The 19,263-nt window shown below is 42.4% G+C and overlaps 1 protein-coding gene across 14 annotated transcripts in view; it reads left to right on the top strand.

Moving 5' to 3' along the window:
- Positions 1–5,732: 5,732 nt before the first annotated feature.
- Positions 5,733–19,263, top strand: part of MAPKAP1 (MAPK associated protein 1) — a 236,174-nt gene continuing 222,643 nt past the window's right edge. For 3 of the 14 annotated variants that reach the window (XM_036260482.1, XM_036260493.1, XM_036260492.1), the window contains exons 1-2: positions 7,887–7,904; positions 14,314–14,416. The gene's annotated coding sequence lies outside the window, so the exon portion shown is untranslated. Of the gene's footprint in view, positions 5,978–7,881; positions 7,905–12,516; positions 12,535–14,313; positions 14,417–19,263 lie in introns of those variants that run through there. The other 11 variants (XM_036260486.1, XM_036260494.1, XM_036260501.1 and 8 more) reach the window with 6 other exon arrangements.

The raw sequence follows: 19,263 nt of genomic DNA on the forward strand, positions 1-19,263 counted from the left end.
GATAAATAGAAAAATATCCTCGGGTGAAGAATTAAAAAAAAAATAGTTTGAATGGATTTTTGACACCTGAATTACTGTTGTCCTGAAATTGCTTTTTACCATAGGAGTAAACATACCTATGTTTTCCCTATAGGAGGAAAAATATATTTTAAAAGTAGAGAAAAGCAAAATTGGGAAAAAAGCAGGAAAACATATTCACACATATAAAATATTAAGAATACACATTTACCTTCATCCCACAGCTCTGGCGGGGTTTGAAAGAGTGTTACTTTCATCTTATTACATTTACTCTCAGCTGGTTGTCATAGGTTTGGCAAAGTGGTATTTTCCACGAGCAAATTCTGCTTATACAAAATACGATTTCCAATGGTTTCATTTCAAGTGCATGTTTAGAGCAGCTTTTCACTTAACACGCATTTTGCCAAGTGTTTATGTCATTTTAAGCTTTTAGTATATAAAAATAAATAAGAAATCCCTTTCCTTATGTCCTGTCAGGGAGACCGATGTATATTGAAAAAATAACAGAAAATGTGAGAAATGTTGAACACAGAGAATGAAGCTCTTCAGGTGGCCTATTAGGGCGAGGTGATCTGGGAAAGCTTCCTGGAGGAAGCAATATATGAACTGGGTCTTCAAGAATAAAAAGAGTATATTTAAGAAATTATTAAAATGGCATATATATGTATATACATATATAAAATAAAAGTATTTTTTAGAAAGCACATTGAGGCTTATCCTTTTAGAATATTGCCCACTATGTTATGTAGAAACCCAAAATATAGCCCCTGGAGAGGCCACAAAAAAAAAAAAAAAACCCCAAGGTGCCCTGGCCAACATTTCCAGGCATCTTAGACCTCCAACCATATTAGTTGCCATCTGACTGAATGGCAAGACTGGCAGAAGAACCACCCACCAATACACAAAACCTTGAGAAATAATAAATGGTTGTTGTTTTAAGCCACTGAATAGAAGGAGGAGGAAGAGGAAAAGGAAGAGGAGGAGGAAAAGAATTTACTGAGTAGAGAGGAAAAGGGCAATTGAGGTTTAGCAGGAATTGAGGAAAGAAAAACATAAAGGAACCTGAATCTTGCTGCCCATCTTGGTGTGAAAGGACATAAAAGCTGGTATTTACAGAACACTTCTGTTTTTTTTTTTTATCCTCACCCGAGGACATTTTTCGATATTTTGTTCAGATAGAGTGAGAGAAACATCGATGTGAAAGCGACACATCGAGTGGTTGCCACCCACATGACCCAACCAGGGCTGGGGACAAACTGCAACTAAGGTACGTGCCCTTAGCGGGAACCGAACCCGGGTCTCTCCGGACCGCAGGCTGACGCTCTAACCGCTGAGCCAAACCGGCCAGGGCGACAGAACACTTCTGTATGCAGGCAACGTTCTGACCAGTTCCCATCCAATCCTCATGGGATCCTCACAGCAACCTGGAATAGGAAAATGAGATGCTGGGAAGGCGAATCACTTGTTGAAAGCCACACAGCTAGTAGGTGTTTTGTTTGTTTGTTTCTTTATTGATTTTAGAGAGATTGGAAGGGAGAGGGAGAGAGAAATGGAAACATCCATGAGAGAGAACATATATTGACTGGCCGCCTCCTGCATGCCCCCCACTGGGGATTGGGCCCACAACCTCGGCATGTGCCCTGACTGGGAATCCAATCAGCGACCTCTAGGTTCTTGGTGCATGGGTTGACACTCAACCACTGAGCCACACTGGCCGGGCAGGTGTTTTGACCTTTATCCATTGTCCCAGTTCTAGTTCTGGAAACCAGAAGAAAAGGAACTTGTATCCCTTACTGTGAGCTCCTTTCCAGGTTGGAGCTGAAGTCTATGAAACCTGATTGTCACAGGTATGCAGAGGTATCATCCTTCTGCCCTCATGTCTCCTGGATCCCCCGTTAGCCCCTGGCCCTGCACAATCAGTGTGCTGTAAAAGTATAATTTTTCTGTGTGTCGGCTGCTATGATCCTACCCCCACACACCCAGGGTTGGGAGACAGGTCACTGTATGCTTTGCTTTTTTTAAATCCTCACCTGAGGTCATTTTTGCATTTATCTTCAGATAGAGCAGGAGAAAGAGATGGAGGGGGAGAGAGAGAGAGAAACATCCAAGTGAGAGAGACATACCAAGTGGATGCCACTCACATGACCCCAACCAGGGCCGGGGACAAACTGCAACCAAGGTATGTGCCCTTAGTGGGAACCAAACCTAGGTTTCTATGGTCTGCGGGCCGACACTCTAACCGCTGAGCCAAACCAGCCAGGGCTATGCTTTGCTTTTGATGTCACTTTGACTGTCTGATACAACTCCAACTTTTTGGAGGCTAAGCCATATAGTTGGCTCATCCTCTCTCCTCCTCATCTACCTCTCTCTCTGTTACAGAATGGTTTGGGAAGCACCCCTGTTTTTCACCCCATGTCCATCCTGGGAACTTTTGAGGTCTATGAGGCATCTCAGTTCCTTGACCATCTCATCTCCAATTTTACTTCAGCCAGGACCCCACTCTCACATGACTCTTCATCTGAGGTTATTCATTGAGACATCCATCTCTGAGAATAACCTCCATCTTTCTGCCTTGCTCCATCAGTGACTCCCATTATACCCATTCCAGGGCCTTCAGGCCAGTGACATGAACCTTTCTGGAATTCTCTAATTTACCTATCCAGCATCCATCCTGTGGCTTTTTGTTTTAAGCACTCTTAAAAACTGAGATCTTGCCCAACAGTTATGGCTCAGTGGATTGAGCATCATCCATGGACTAAGAGGTCCTGGTTTGATTCCTGGTCAGGGCACATGCCCAGGTTGTGGGCTCAGTCCCAGTAGGGTGTGTGCAGGTGGCAGCTGATCGATGTTTCTCTCTCATGTCGATATTTCTATCTCTTCCTTTCTCTTTATCTTAAAAAATCAATAAAAACATATTTTAAAAAATTCTTAAACTCCTTGACTCCATCACACCTATCTGGCAAAACCTTTTCCTCCGATTAAAACAATTGTGCCCTGGCAGGTTTGGCTCAGTGGTTAGAGTGTTGGCCTACAGACCGGAGAGTCCTGGGTTTGGTTCCTGCTAAGGGCACGTACCTTAGTTGCAGTTTGTCCCTGGTCCTGGTCGGGGTCGTGTGGGTGGGTGGCAACCACTCGATGTGTGTCTCTCACGTCAATGTTTCTCTCTCACTTCCTTCCTCTCTCCCTCCCACTCTATCTGAAGATAAATGCAAAAATGTCCCTGGGTGAGGAAAAAATAAAAAACAAAAAACAAAAAGAAACCCACACACACAGAAAAAAACAATTGCTTATTCTTTGTGTGCCTGTATCTTGACTATTATAACTAACTAGAGAAAAGTCGCACAAACTATTATATTAGTATCACCATAAATTCAGTCTCCACTGTCAGTGGGGGCCTTCAACCATGTCTTTGAAATTTTACCATGTTTCCCTGAACTCCAGCTTACCACGACTGCTTAAAATTCATAATCTAGGAGTCCCTGCCTAGATTTTCACCACTGAATCTCTAGTGCCCAGGAAAGGCTTAATCCACAGGCATTCAATAAGTACTTGTTTACAGACTAAGGTGTAGTGTTAGTGGTACACATTTTATGTAAATATTAGTAAATATTATTAGCTATATGCTGAGCTCTATTCTCTGTGAGTGATATGTATTAAGTCATTTAATCCTCACAGCAACCCAATGGGGTGAGTTAGGACTCTTGTCATTCCCATTTTACAGATAAGGAATTTTAGAGAGGCAGCTTGGAAAGATTAAGTCACACCATTTGAAAGTGGTAGAGTGGATACTTAATCCTTACAATCCACAAACGCTTAGCATGTCCAGTTGATTTCAGTTTTAGGTAGGTTGAGTTTTATGTGTCTGAGGGACAATCAGGCAGCGGTGCTTCAGATTGGACCGCAAGGCAGAAGTGAAAATTAAGATTAATATTTAGGAGTGGTCAGGTGACTTCAGAAAGCAGACTATCCAACTTTGTTTATATCCTTTGCTTTGACAGAGCGCCTCTTTTTAATTTTTTTTTTTTTTTAATCCTCACCCAAGGATATTTTTCCATTTTTTGTACAGATAGAGTGGGAGGGAGAGAGAGGAAGAGAGAGAGAGAGAGAGAGAGAGAGAGAAACATCGATGTGAAAGGGACACATCGAGTGGCTGCCACCTGCACGACCAACCAGGACCGGGGACAAACTGCAACCGAAGTACGTGCCCTTAGCGGGAACCAAACCCGGGTCTCTCCAGACCGCAGGCTGACGCTCTAACCGCTGAGCCAAACCGGCCAGGGCGACAGAGCGCCTCTAACAGGCTGGCAATGGAACTGTGGTGATGTGTGTATGGGAATGCATTTGGGTGTTTAAGGTTCATCTCCCCCAACCCCAATGAGCTAAGAGATTAATCATATTTGAACATGAGAGTAGATCTGTGGTGTGTTTGTTGGTAATTTTAATATTGGGTAAGGATTTCTCTAGACTGAATTTCAGTCTTGACTTTTTTTCTTTTACTAAGGTGTATTAATATATTTATTTATTTATTTTAGAGAGAGAGAGATGGAGGGAGAGAGAGAAACATTGATTTGTTGTTCCAGTTACTTATGCATTCATTGATTCTTTTTTGTATATGCCCTGACGGGATGAACCTGCAACATTGGCATATGGGGATGATGCTCTAACCAACTGAGCTACCCATCCAGGGCCCTAGGATGCATTTGTTGTTGTTGTTGTTGTTAATCCTCACCTGAGGATATTTTTCCATTAATTTTTTATGGAAGGGAGGGAGGGGAAAGAGAGAGAGAGAAAAACATCGATGTGTCTCACGTTGATTGGTTGCCTACTGCACAACCCTGACCAGCTGAGGATGGAATCTGCAACCCAGGTACATGCCCCTTTGACCAGAATGGAACCTGCAATCCTTTGGTCTGAGGGCTGATGCTCTAACCACTGAGCAAAACTGGCCAGGGCAACTTGGATGCAGTTTTGAAAGAGACTTTCTGGACTATCTCTCAAGTAAAATAGATTTATCATTGCATTGAGTTCTTCTTTGCCTTTCAGGTGGCTTCCTCCACTGATTCCCACTGAGAGACCCCGAAAACAATGAGCTCCTGTTCTGTGTCAGTCCTTATGTCTTATAGAAACTTCCCTTCAGTTCTTGAGAATAATTATCACCATCATTTCACAGATAATAAGATTTACTAAGCATTTACTGTGCTAAATAACATTTACTAAGCATTTATTGTGTCAGGCACTGTGTTGACTTGTCTTTAAAGCATCCCATATGGGTCTCACAGCAGTACTCTAAATTGAAACTATTGTATAGATGGGAAAACCAAGGGTCAGAGAGGAGAGGTATCTTGTCTCAAGATACACAGCAAGTTAGAGTTGGCATTTGAACCCTGGTCTTTCTGATCCAGATGCTAAGCTGCCTCATCCCTCATTTCTGATCAACGGAGGTCTTTTTTCCACAGAAATGGGGAGAAAGGAGAAGATTCGAAGGAGAACGCTAACGTTGATTTCCACCTAAGCCAAGTCCAGGGGCAAGCATCATCTCTCAGCTAAACTCTGACCCAGGCCTAACTTGGTGCGCTGCAAGTATCGCGCATGCGCACGGCCTCCCGTTCGGCCTCGCCCCCCCGGGGCTCTGCTCTTTGCTCGCGGTTCTGGGGCTTGCGCACTACGTCCCCAGCGCGCAGCGCCTTCCCGGCCGGAGACTTCCGGTGCGCCAAGTGCGGTTCCGGGTCGTGGCGCGACTCCAAGCAGCAGGGCTGCTGCTCGGCCGGCGGGCGGCGGCGAGCAGCGGGGGCATGAGGGCGAGCCCAGAAAGCGGCAGCTGAGCCGGCCAGAAGGAGCGCCAGTCCCTGAGGACTCCGAGAGTTTCGGGGCAGGGTCCGGGAGGCGCAGGGGAGACGGGCCCTCCCCCAAGGAACGTGTCCCGGGGCCCACCCGGCCCGTAGTGTAGCAGCGCCTTCAGGTAAAGGTTGCCCCAGCCGCTAGCTTCCTCGCTTGCTCTTCTGCCAGCCACCCGAAGAGCCTAGCGGCTCCTCATTCCTCTGCTGTTGGCGCTGCCCAGCGAGCAGCACTTTGGCCCTGGCTCAGGCCTCCCTTGAGCATCCATTTCCTGGCCCGTTCCACAACCAGAGGCTGCTGTCTGTGAGCCTGAGAGCTAGCTGGGTGTGTGATTTGGGGGAGGAGAAGGTAATGAATCTGGTAGTGTTGGGTGGGGATTGGAGGGTACTGCTGGCTCTGGCAGTTTCTGGCCACATATTCGACAACATTTAGGTATCCTAATCTTCGCAGTTCGAAAATCAAGTTTTTAAAGCATTGCTTGTGTGCCCCCCCCCCCCCCCCCGTGCTCCAAAGGGATAAATGGTCTTGCAGAACTGTTTTTTTCTAGATGAAGTGCTGCTGTAACTTTGATTTCAGTTTTTTATTTTTGGGAGTGGCAACGAGTGTTCTAGCTCTGTTGAAGGTAGAAAAAAATGATTGTAGTTTAAAGAGTATTATAATTTAATCAGAGCCCCCAAAATTGACTCCGAAATTGGTTAACATTTCATTCTGAATGAACTGTGCAAAACATCATGTTGTAAATCAAAACCAGCAAAGTTCAAAACTTCCCCAGGTGTGAATGGTCAAATGGAGACAGGTGTTTACAAACATTAGTTGAAACAAAACCAACATTCTCATTCTGTTTTGACAAGCAAAAGGGGTGGATTCCTAATTTGAAAACTCACTAGAGCAGGAAAAGGAGACGCCATCTTTTATTCCTGGTGTGCTATGAGCCCACATAAGATGCTCAATAAATGCTGAAAGAGTTCTTGATGAAGCATTGATAATTTTTTTCAGTTTACACATTTGCAAGCTTGCTGGCACCTATGAGGCATGCTGGTGGCCCCTTTCCCATTCAGCTTTGTTCTCATACTTACCTCAGACTACTGTGATCCCATACTGAACTCACATTCCTCTGTACCCCCTGATCTGGTGCCTGGCTAACATTCCAGCTATGCTTGAAAAGGCCCCCTTCCTAAATTACTCTGTTTTAATCCTTTACTTTAGATAAGTAAGACCTCAAGTCATGTTTGCTCTTTTCTTTGTTCCTTGTGTTTGGTAGGACATTCTCCCTGAAGGTTTCTCCTTTTCTGTTGAGATGTTACCCAGGGCCCAGTTGAAATTGGCCTCCCTCAACCAATTTAGGACAACCCCAGCTGGAAATTATTTCTTTTCTAGAATCCTATAAACACTCATATTGATAATCATTTCACTTAGCAAGCATTTACTGAGTATGGATTTATATCAGGTACCATGCCAGACAATGTAGAAATAAATAAGACTCAGTCTTTGCTGCAGGGAGCTCAATTTAGTAAGAGGTAAGGGAAAAATTCCAACACAGAGTGATAAGTACACTGCGTGAGAGTTCTTTCTGTGATACAGGGGGTTGGGTCATTAACTTTTAAGGAGTGTGCTATGGCCAAGTAATGCTGCTGCTTCTTTTTTTTTAATCCTCACCCAAGGACATTTTTTCGATATTTTGTTCAGATAGAGCGGGAGGGAGGTAGAGAGAGAGAGAGAGAAACATCGACTTGAAAGGACACATTGAGTGGTTGCCACCCACACGACCCAACCAGGGCCGGGGACAAACTGCAACCGAGGTACGTTCCCTTAGTGGGAACCGAACCCGGGTCTCTCCGGACCACAGGCCGACGCTCTAATCACTGAGCAAAACCGGCCTGGGCCAAGTAATGCTTCTTAATGTGGGGTTAACCAAGCTTTATTATTTACTCTGTACTGGATATTACATATAGGTTTCTCATGTTTAATAATTTTAATCTCAATTTACAGATTAGGAAGATTCAGGATAAATTACACAGCTCGTACAAGACAGAACCAGGATTTAAACCTAGGTCTGTCTGATGCCTACATCTGTGCTTTTTCATTATGTGTTTTTCATTCTTTCTCACATCATAGCTCTCAATGTCAAGTACACATTGAAACAAATATATAAGAGAACAAATACGACTGTCAAAATTAATGGTATAGATGTTTCTTTATTTTAAAACAAAGTTTTTTTAATTTTTTATCTTTATTGATTTTAGAGAGAGAGGAAGGAAGAGGGAGAGAGAGAGAGAGAGACAGAAACATCAATGAGAAAGAAACATTGATTGGCCACCTCCTACATACCCCCAACTGGGGATTTGGCCCACAACCTGGGCATGTACCCCGACCAGAAATTGAACCAGTGACCTCTTGGTGCATTGGTCGACTCTAAACCACTGAGCCACACCGGCTGGGCAAGATGTTTCTTTAAATTCAAAGAAGACCATGATCTTTCAAAGGAAGAAGGGGGTAGGTGGGTTAGCTCAGCTTTGAATATGAGCAAGGAAAGCATTCTGTAGAGAATAACCATGAACTCTGTATCCAATTCCTGGTTTCTTGTCTTGCTAGATATGTGACCTTTGGCAAGTTTCTTAGTTATAAGCATGATTTTCCTCAAGTATGGGTTGGGGTAGGGGGATAAATATGGATCTCATGGAGTATTTTGAATATGTAATAAGCTAATGTGGATAAAAAGCCTGCTACATGGAAAGGTCTCAGGTGATAACTGTAAGTGCAAAGGTACAATGACTGTGGCAAGGTTTTAGAATGGTGAGTAGACCATCCTTAATAAAGCAAGCCATTGCTGCTTCTTTTTTTTTTTAATCCTCACCCAAGGACATTTTTCCATTTTTTGTACAGATAGAGTGGGAGGGAGAGAGAGGAAGAGAGAGAGAGGGAATCGTCGATGTGAAAGGGACACATCGAGTGGCTGTCACCCACACGACCAACCAGGGCCGGGGACAAACTGCAACCAAGGTACGTGCCCTTAGCGGGAACTGAACCCGGGTCTCTCTGGACCGCAGGCCAACGCTCCAACCACTGAGCCAAACTGGCCAGGGCCATTGCTTCTTTTCAGTGAGGATACTGGGAGGTAAAGTTGGAGAGTCAGTAGGGGTCAGTGTCAGTGAGGGCTTGAATGTCAGGCAAGAGAGGTAAATTCTAGTTTCTGCTTATAACTTTTCTAGTTAATAAATAATTTGAGGATCTGTGATTCATTCAGCAGTGACAGGGAAAATGTTAGACCCTGGGATGCAAAGGAATAAAACAAGATTTTCACCCTGAGGTTGTTGACATTCTAGTGAGGGAGACATACTTGTATGCAGGTGAACTGTAGTCAAGTACTGTAGATACGAAGATAGCAGTCCGGCCCTGGCCGGTTTGGCCCAGCGGTTGGAGCGTTGGCCTGTGGACCAGAGAGTCCTGGGTTTGGTTCCTGCTATGGGCATGTACCCCCCCCCCCCCAAACAACAACAACAAAACAAAGATAGCAGTCCCTACAGGGTAACAAGGAGCACAAAGGAGGGAACACTGATAATGGTAGCTAATGAGCAGTTACTGTGTGCCAGCATTGTGTTAAATGTATTTTCTCATTTATTTCTGTACAGGAAAGTATATATTAGCATCCTGGTTTTACAGATGAGGAAACTAGAACACAGAGATGTTAAATAAATTCCATGAATTTATGCAGCTGATGGAGCTGTGAGTAGAGAGGATTATCTGCTAGACTTTGGTATCTCTACTCTTCAGTTCTACACCATGTTGTTTCTTCTTTGTGATTTTGATGGGGACTCTCTGGAGAGTCTTCACAGAAGAGCCAGCCCTTAAGCCATGTTTCATTGTACTGGTCACTGTGCTGGGCAGTAGGGATGTTGAGGAAAGAATGTGGCCCCTGTACTCGAGGAGTACATTGCCTCTGTCATGTTAAATATAGTTCTTTCTTTTTCAGCTTTGCTAGTTGACTCATAACTGAGGACTTTAGAAACTATTGTACTTCTGTGGATTTATAAATGTGTCAGGCTGAGAATTTGCTGGAAATCTGCTATTCTGACCTATAGGCCTAATTGTTAAGGCCACAGCAATATATATGAAATTATCATATGACAAGGAATTCTGTCACATTATGTTTTCTTCCCCATAGGAGGTTCCCTGACCTTGTGTTTTCTGTGAGTTTGAAGTTTTTGAGTTTTGACTTAAAAGTTAGCACATTTCAACTTGTGTTAAATTTAAAATAATTGGGCATTTATATTTTGGTCATTGTTAAATGTTTTTGTGTACTTTGTTTCCTTCAATTTTCATGATTCTCTGAGACAGGTGAGACTACCCCATTTAACACACAAGTAACGTAAGACTTAATGTTTATGTATGTTACCCAAGAGTCACACAACTAGTCACACAACTAGTCACACAACCAGAAAAAAATTGGACTTTCCAAAAGAGTGAACAAATGTTTATTAAATTAGTGTTCTTTTGAACATCTGCCTCAAGGGTCTCCAACTCAAATGCCCATGATGTAATATAGAAAGTAGGACTGACCTTGGTGAACTGGAGGACATGTGACCAGTTCCAGTTGCTTGTTTTTATGTGAGAAAGTAGGCCCATTTTCCCTGGATCTTTTGCTTGTTTTTTTTTTTTTTTTTGATCCTCACCCGAGGATATTTTTCCACTTTTTGTACAGATAGAGTGGGAGGGAGAGAGAGGAAGGGAGAGAGAGAAACATCGACGTGGAGGGACACATCGAGTGGCTGCCACCCGCACGACCAACCAGGGCCGGGGACAAACTGCAACCGAAGTACGTGCCCTTAGCGGGAACCGAACCCGGGTCTCTCCAGACCGCAGGCCGACGCTCTAACCGCTGAGCCAAACTGGCCAGGGCTCTTTTGCTTGTTTTTAAGAGATGCTAGAAATCTGGGTTTTAATGTATTTATTTAATTTTTAAAAAAATGCCCAGCTGGTGTGGCTCAGTGGTTGAATATCAACCCATGCACTAAGAGGTCGCTGGTTCAATTCTCCGTCAGGACACATGCCCAGGTTGTGGGCCAAATCCCCAGTGGGGGCCAAGCAGGAGGCAGCCCATTGATGTTCTCTGTCATTGATGTTTCTATCTCTCTCTCCCTCTCCCTTCCTCTCTCTCTTTAAAATCAATAAATAAAGAAAAAACATTAATTAAAAATTTTTTTTTACATAGCCAATGGACACAAACGGTAGTTTGGGGAAAACAGGACGGGGGTGGAAATGGGGAGGAGAGGGTCAGTGGGGAAAAAATGAGAGTCAACAGTAAAGATTTTTTTAAAAATTAGAAGTAGACAGACATCCTGAGCTGAATTGGGCTGCTGGGAAATGATTTTGTAGTCTATAAGTAGGATGAAGTGAAGTAGGCAAAATTGGAAACAAAGGGCCTAGATAAAAGGTTATGGCAACAACCCAGATAAGAAAAAGTTAGGATCTTAAAGGGCATGATTTCAGTAGGGATGGAAAGAAAGGCATTTTTCTTTAGGTAGTGTTGGTTGTGGCCAAAACCTGTTTGTTCTTGGTTGATCTCAGGCTGGTCTGGGGTCTGAACCCACATTGTGCCTCTCTCTCTTCAGAACCAGCAGCCTCTGTCAGAGGTTGCAAGTCTCTCCACGAGGGTCACTTTTAATTAAGGGACCTCTCTGTAAAAAAAAAAATTGTTTTTAAAATTTTTATTTGAGATAGAGACAATGATTTGTTGTTCCACTTATTTATGCATTTAGTGGTTGATTTCTTGTATGTGTCCTGGCCAGGGATAGAACCTGCAACCTTTGTGTATCAGGATGACACTCTAACCAACTGAGCTACCTGGCCAGGGTTGGGTTTTAATGTATTTAGTTTTAAAAATTTGCCATTTAAAAAATTACTGTGTGGACCAGAGCATATTTGTGGACTGTGTACAGTCCTAGGCTACCTGATTGTGAATTCTCATCTACCTTATTGCTGAAATTTTGGTACGCCTCCTCCCCCCCCCCCCCCCCCCCAATTCAAAGCAGGAGGCACAACACAAGTTGAGACTACAGATCAGAAGTCTCCTGGTACATTGCCAGAGTGAGGTGGTTTTGTAATGGACTCAGACTGGTATCTTTGGGGAAGTGGCAGGATGAATGCTTTTATTATATAATCAGGCCAAAGTACAGGAGGGATGGGGGTTTGATGAGGAGATGACCTTCTAATACTTTTAGCACTTTAAATGCTATCAAATCTCTTACCTCTTTTGGTCCTCTATTCAGTGAGTGCCATGAAGTGAACATGGGGAGTAAATATAACCTCTTGAGATGAAAAAATTGGCTCCTAGTAAGTTTAGTAGAACGTGCACAAGATTGAGAGGAACTTGAAGCCTGACTGTAGCTATGCTGCTAACAGCCTTTTGATTTAAGTCAAGCCACTTAGAAGTCTTTGTATCTTTTTTCCCATCTGGATAATGAGGAGCTTGAATCAAGTCCTGCGGAGGTTTTTTCAGGATGCCAAGCTTTCAGATTCTAATTGACATGCTTAAAGTTACACAATTGATTGATTACTGGCAGACCCCAGTAGAGAATGGTTCAAATCTAAAGTGCTGCTTCTTCTCTCTTGGCAGGTAGGGAGACACTGCTCAGCTCTTCCCCCTGTTCTTTGTTCATTACTTCTGGGAAAGGACCTTGACAGGTCAGGTGCTCCCCAAATGCATACAGTGCTTTGTTGACTATATATACACAAGATTGAAAGGGGGCCTAGAGACACCCAGCATAGTGAGAGAAATATGGTCAGGGAGTTCCCAGCCCAAGAGTTTAATTTATTTTTATTTTAATACCCAGCTTCCACAAGGTAAAAATTGAAAAACATATTGGTCTTCTAGATACTTGTTTTCATTCATACTCCATTGTATAAGGACATAACATGGAATATAAAATGAAGAAAATAAATCCTGAGCAGTCATTCAAAATTTATTAACTCTAGTTGGCAGCAGTCTAGATATATCGGGGGAAATAGATTTAATATAGGAAACACAAAATTTGGACCCAAAGAAGAAAACAGTTTTAAGTAATTGAAAGTGAGGAAAATGGGAGAACCCACTTAAAAAACAAAACTTAAATTCTGGAAACAGCAAGAAGGTATTAGAATAAGTATTGGAATTAAATTATAGTAAACACTTGTGAAATAAATTGAATATTATGTCACATTTACCCATAAATATATGCAGTGTTAGATTATATTCTGTATTTGAGAATACTTTTATGAATATGCTTTCCTTATTTTTGCAAAGTGGACTGAATTTTACACATTCAAAAGAATAACATTTTTTAATTCCCTGTGGGCTCATATTAAGGTATCTTATTATGAAAAAAGTATTGCTTCAGCAGAGAAATTGGTAGAAAATTTGAAGGAATGTTTTCTTTTTAAAACAGTAAATTTTTAATCTGAACTTTAGTTGCTGATATTAGAGAGACTGAACTTTAGTTGCTGATATTAGAGAGACTAACAAAGAACTGAGGTGAAGTCTTGAAGTCACACCCACCTGTATTTGAATACTGGCTTTGTCAATTATAAACTGACCTTCACAATCTTCCAATCTCATACTACTCGTATAGATTAAACAAAATCATTTATGGAGAATGCAGGTATCAGCTTTTAGGGGAACAAGACATTCAGATGTTAGTATAATGTAACAAGAAATGATTCTATGGAGTGATTATGAAAGAGTGAGACTCATTTTGATGTTGGGATTATGAAATTAGTCTCATTAATTTATAGTTTGTGCATTACTTAGCACACCTACCAACTGTGCACTATTGAGAAAAGGATTTCGATACTCTATTTTTTTTTTATTTTATTTTTTTATTCTCCCCTGAGGACACCTTCCCATTTTTTGTTCAGGTAGAGTGGGAGGGAGAGAGAGGAACAGAGAGAGAGAGAGAAACATCGACGTGAAAGGGACACATCGAGTGGCCGCCACCCACACGACCGACCAGGGCCGGGGACAAACTGCAACCGAGGCACATGCCCTCAGCGGGAACCGAACCCGGGTCTCTCTGGACCGCAGGCCGACGCTCCAACCGCTGAGCCAAACCGGCCAGGGCTCAATTTATTTTTTTTATCCTCACCCAAGGACATTTTTCCATTTTTGTTCAGATAGAATGGGAGGAGGAGAGAGGAAGAGAGACAGAGAAACATCGACGTGAAAGGGACACATTGAGTGGCTACCTCCTGCATGACCCCAACCAGGGCTGGGAATAAATTGTAACCGAGGCACGTGCCCGTAGCGGGAACCGAACCTGGGTCTCTCTGGACCGCAGGCCAACACTCTAACAGCTGAGCCAAACTGGCCAGGGTTCGATATTCTGTTTGTAGGCTGTTAAGTGAATTGATCTGTTAAATAACAATGAACATCTTCAATTACTTATATTACCCTTTTTTTTGGCATGTGCCCACGACTACCTGTTGAAGTTGTTAGAACAAGGGATATTATGTTCTCGTCCCCATGTTACAAATGCTGAAACTGAAGCTTAGAGAAGTGAATCAAGGTAGAGAGCTACTGCTAATGGCAAAGGTAGGATTTGAATCCTTGTTTTGTTTTGTTTTTTTTTCCCTCTAATTACAGTGCTTTTGTCACTATTCCATGCTGTTCTAGATTTAGATATTGGAACTGGCCCTTGTTTTGGGATCGTCATCAACCATGGCCCTTCTTACTCATTTAAACTTAATCCCTGCAGATTATGTTGAGAATGGTTGGTTATAGGTATAATCTTATGAAGTTTAAAGATTTAATAGAACTCTAATAATACTCATTGCTGGCAGAGGTTGGTGGTGAGATGGTCACTCATATAATGCTAGTGGGAATCTAAATTGGTAAAACTTTTCTGGAAAGAATTTTGGCAATATTCATCACAAGCCTTGAAAAAATGTCATGCATGCCTTTGAACAATTTCATTTCTAGGAATTGTTAAAGAAATAATGAGATGTAGGAAAACGTTCAAATATGTTTATTGTAGCAGTACTTATAAGAGTAAAAATTGGAAGCAACTTTAGTATTTAAGAAAGAATTTAGGAACTTATGGAAAAGCCATAGAATGGAAATATTGTGCAGTCATTTTAAAATGTTTTGGAAGAGCCTGGCTGGTATGGCTCAGTGGTTGAGTATTGACCCATGCACCAAGAGGTCGCCAGTTCGATTCCCAGTCAGGGCATATGCCCAGGTTGTAGGCCAAATGCTTACTGGGGGCATGCAGGAGGTGGCCCATCAATGTTTTCTCTCATCGATGTTTTGATCTCTCTCTCCTTCTTTCTTCCTCTCTTTCTAAAATCAATAAAGAAGAAAAAAATTAAAATGTTTTAGAAGAATTTTGATGACATTAATATGCTTATCATGTAACATGAAGTGAAAAAAGGATATAAAACTATAAACTATGATCCCCATTATGTCATACATAAGGAAAAGAAATAGGTGGTAGGACTTCTGGTCAAGATGGCGGCGTAGGTAAATGCCGTATTCGGCGCCTCCCACAACCACATCAAAATTACAAGTAAACTACAACACAACTATCATTCAGAACCACCTGAAATCAAGTTGAATGGAAGTCCTACAACTACGAAATTAAAGAAGCAGCTACATCGAGACTGGTAGGAGGGGTGGAGGCACAGACACACGGTCAGGCTGGTCCCACACCCACGTGTGGTGGATAAAAATCAGGAGGACGCCTCAGCTGGGAAGGTCCTCCCTGAGGAGTGAGGGGTCCCCATCCCATACCAGGCACCCAGCTAAGGGTTCCAATGCCAGGAAGACAAGTCCCCATAACTTATGACTGGAAAAACCAGTGGGAACTGAGGCTGAGGGAGGCTGACACTGCTGGAGCCCCAGGCAGCTCCTCTTAAAGGGCCCACACAGACAGAGAGTCCCAAACAAGATGAACCCAAAGAGGTCCACACCAAGACACATCATCATCAAAATGCCAAAGATTAAATACAAAGAGAATCTTAAAAGCAGCAAGAGAAAAGCAGTTTGTTACCTACAAAGGAATTCTCATAAGACTGTCAGCTGATTTCTCAAAAGAAACTTTGCAGGCCAGAAAGAAGTGGCAAGAGATATTCAAGGCGATGAAGAGCAAGGACCTATAACCAAGATTACTCTATCCTGCGAAGTTATCATTTAGAATCGGTGGACATATCAAGAATTTCCCGGACAAGAAAAAGCTAAAGGAGTTCACCACCACCAAACCAGTATTATATGAAATGTTGAAGGGTCTTCTTGAAGGAGAACAACAACAAAAATAAGAACAATAAAATGGCAATTAATACATATGTATCAACAATTGACTCTATAGACAAAATGAGCAAGCAGAAGAGAAACAGACTCATAGATACAGAGAACTTTTTATTGCTTACCAGATGGGTGGGGGCTGGGGGAATGGGTGAAAAAGACAAAGGAGTTAAGAGGTACAAATTGGTTGTTAGACTGATGAACCTTAAAGGGAAGTGGAGAGGAAGGGCGGGATGAGATAAAGCAAAGAACTTACATGCATATATGTGTAACCAATGGACACCAGCAATAGTGTTGGGAAGGCAGGAGGGAGGGGGTCAGTGGAGGAATAAAAGGAGACATCTGGCCCTGGCCGGTTTGGCTCAGCGGTTAGAGCGTCCGCCTGCGGTCCGGAGAGACCCGGGTTCGGTTTCCGCTAAGGGCATGTACTTCGGTTGCAGTTTGTCCCCGGCCCTGGTTGGTCGTGCGGGTGGCAGCCACTCGATGTGTCCCTTTCACATCGATGTTTCCCTCTCTCTCTCTTCCTCTCTCTCCCTCCCACTCTATCTGTACAAAAAATGGAAAAATGTCCTTGGGTGAGGATAAAAAATAAAAAAAATAAAAAAAAGGGGGGACATTTGTAATATATTCAACAATAAAGATGAGTTTAAAAAAAAGGAAATAGATGGTAGGATAATAGGTCTTTGTGCTTTTCTCTGTTTCCTGACATTCTCTCATAAACATAAGTTTTCAATAAAAAAATCTTTAAAAAAAAAATTTTTTTTTTTTACACCTCACCCGAGGACATTTTTTTCCATTGTTTTGTTCAGATAGAGTGGGAGGGGGAGAGAGAGAGAGAGAAACATCGATGTGAAAGGGACACATCGAGTGGTTGGCACCTGCATGACCCAACCAGGCCCGGGGACAAACTGCAACCGAGGCAAGTACCCTTAGCGGGAACCGAACCTAGGTCTCTCCGGACCGCAGGCGGATACTGTAACCATTGAGCCAAACTGGCCAGGGCTAATAAAAATATCTTTTAAACTTGCTTTAAAAAAATGTAGAGCCTGCCCTGGCCGGTTTGGCTCAGCGGTTAAAGCGTTGGCCTGCGGTCCTGAGAGACCCGGGTTCGGTTCCCGCTAAGGGCATGTACTTCGGTTGCAGTTTGTCCCCGGCTCTGGTCAATCGTGTGGGTGGCAGCCACTCGATGTGGTCCTTTCACATCGATGTTTCTCTCTCTCTCTCTCTGGTTCTCTCTCTCCCTCCCACTCTACCTGAACAAAAAATGGAAAAATGTCCTCGGGTGAGGATTTAAAGAAAAAAATGTAGAGCCAGTGAACATCATTTTCACTAAAAAGGTTTTCACTCATGCAGATGATCTGGATTGTGTTTTCAAGTTAGTTTTCACTTCTCTTGTTTTACACTTAGAATTTAGTTTCATTTTGTTGACATAAATGATGTTGAGGGTGCCAGGCTAGCCTTACCTTTCTACTAAAAAAATCCTATTTAAGACCATATTAGCCCAGTGGTATGGCTCAGTGGTTGAGCATTGACCCATGCACCAAGATTCACCGGTTTGATTCCCAGCCTAGGGCACATGCCCAGGTTGTGGACCAAATCCCCAGAAGGGGTCATGCAGGAGGCGGGCAGTTGTTCTCTCTCATCGATGTTTCTATCTTTCTCTCCCTGTCCCTTCTTCTCTCTCTAAAATCAATAAAGAAAAAATAAATAAAAGAATATTATAGCCCTGGCCCATTTGGCTCATCGGTTAGCCTGCAGTTCGGAGAGACCTGGGTTCGGTTCTTGCTAAGGGCATGTACCTTCGGTTGCAGTTTGTCCCCGGCCCTGGTTGGGTTGTGTGGGTGGCAGCCACTCGATGTGTCCCTTTCACGTCGATGTTTCTCTCTCTCTCTCCCTTGCTCTCCCTCCCACTCTATCTGAACAAAAAAGAAAAATGTCCTCAGGTGAGGATAAAAAAAAAATATAGAGGAAGAGTTGTATTCCTCTACAATGGTACCAGTGTCCCAGTGCTACCTACCATCAACTCTTTAGTGGCCAGTGGGAAGTGAGTAGTCCTGTGACAGATCTGTCTTCAAAGAGAGTGCACTCCTGTGTCTGTGAGGCTGGACATTGGCATGTATAGGGATAGGCAAAAGTAGGTGTACAGTTGTGAGTACATGAAACAGTTTATTCTTGTATTATTATGTATTAATTATTGTATTATTTTCTGTACAAACAACTGTACACCTACTTTGCTCACACCTGTATAGAGCTTTTGTGTGGGTTGCATGCTTAGATATTGGGAAGGACATTTTTGTTATGGAAAAGTAAGTGTGAATTTCTGTTTTTTTTGTAAGAAAAAAATAAAGATCGAAGTTTGGATTTTAATTTTTCTGTAACAATATTCAAAATGCATAAATGTTCAAAGTCATGATGAATTGGTATCTTTTACCCTTTTGTAATTTTCATATTCTTCATAATTGAAATGATAGTAGTTTCAGCATATACAGTTAAGCATGATGGCCAGTTAGGTTTTTTAAAAAAAATGCACATGATAATTCTCCTATATACAATATAAAAAGTGTGCAGAATTTTTAACGAACTATTTGAGCATATTTAAATTAGGGAAATACCAGGCAAGATGTTTCTTTTTGTAAACTGCTTCTGTCCAAAGCATTCTGTATATTATCAGAATGAAAAATGACAGCACTTTGTCATCTGTTCAAATTGATATTGCACTCTTTGCAATGACAGCTGAAAAGGCCCACAGGTGCCATATAAAGAGGTGACCATGTTGTCATATTTCATTTCGGCATCCCTCGGCAAAGCCATAATTACCTAATTAGGTTGTTAATTAGGAGATTAGCATTTCAGTATATTGATAGAATGCTCTTTACCGGCATGAGGCTAGATACAGATTTGTCTGCCCTAATTTATAATCTCTTCCTTTTTTGTACTTATTTATTTGCTTAAGTTTCTGATGTGGGGCAATTCAGTTTACCTGAGAAACAGTTTGTTTACAGCTAATGAAGCTTTGATCACTGATTTAAAGTTGCCATGTAAAATATAAACAGAATTAAAAGGGTGGTCACATAACCAAAACGATAATAAAAATTCTGATTTGGTGTAACTCGTATTCTCGTTAATATAGGCAACAAAGA

Source organism: Molossus molossus, unplaced genomic scaffold, assembly GCF_014108415.1.
Source record: "Molossus molossus isolate mMolMol1 unplaced genomic scaffold, mMolMol1.p scaffold_m16_p_14, whole genome shotgun sequence".
Classification (NCBI taxonomy): Eukaryota; Metazoa; Chordata; class Mammalia; order Chiroptera; family Molossidae; genus Molossus; species Molossus molossus.